Source organism: Belonocnema kinseyi, chromosome 5 (assembly GCF_010883055.1).
Source record: "Belonocnema kinseyi isolate 2016_QV_RU_SX_M_011 chromosome 5, B_treatae_v1, whole genome shotgun sequence".
In the NCBI taxonomy this organism is placed as follows: Eukaryota; Metazoa; Arthropoda; class Insecta; order Hymenoptera; family Cynipidae; genus Belonocnema; species Belonocnema kinseyi.
In genome coordinates, this window is record NC_046661.1 from 39,500,224 (window position 1) to 39,500,801 (window position 578).

Consider the following 578-nt stretch of genomic DNA (forward strand, 5'->3'; position numbering starts at 1 on the left):
ATATAAATAAAATAAAAAATAAGTATATTCTTTCAACATCTGTACAGCATATACGTATAGTATATAAGATAAATGAAATTTATTAAAAAATGCCTGAATGAAAGGAATCAAATGAATGGAAATAATTATGGTGGGACTATTATATCGTTGAAAATGTAACAATTTCAAAAATATAATTCTTTATGGTTAAATATTTATCTCAGGCGGTAGAATGTTAACCTTCTTGATGACTAATTCTTCTTTTTTAATTAAAATTCATTTTTCGGTTAATAATTTACATATGAGGTTGACAATTCCTTTAAAAAATTCAAAATTCTTGTTGTAATTTCACCTACTTTGTGAAACATCTTGTTTCTTTTTGATAGAAAATTAATGTAATGTTTAGAATTACTCAATAAATTGCATAAGTGAGGATCTGTGTATAAAAATCGAAAATTTTTGAAAATTTAAAGCACGAAAATTTGGCTGCCCCGCTCTCACTCGCCAAAATATGCCACCCTAGAGTCTTATCGAAACGTGCAAAACTTGTTAAGGTTTGAAGAGGTGTATCTACGAAATGAAACCATATTAACAACTTT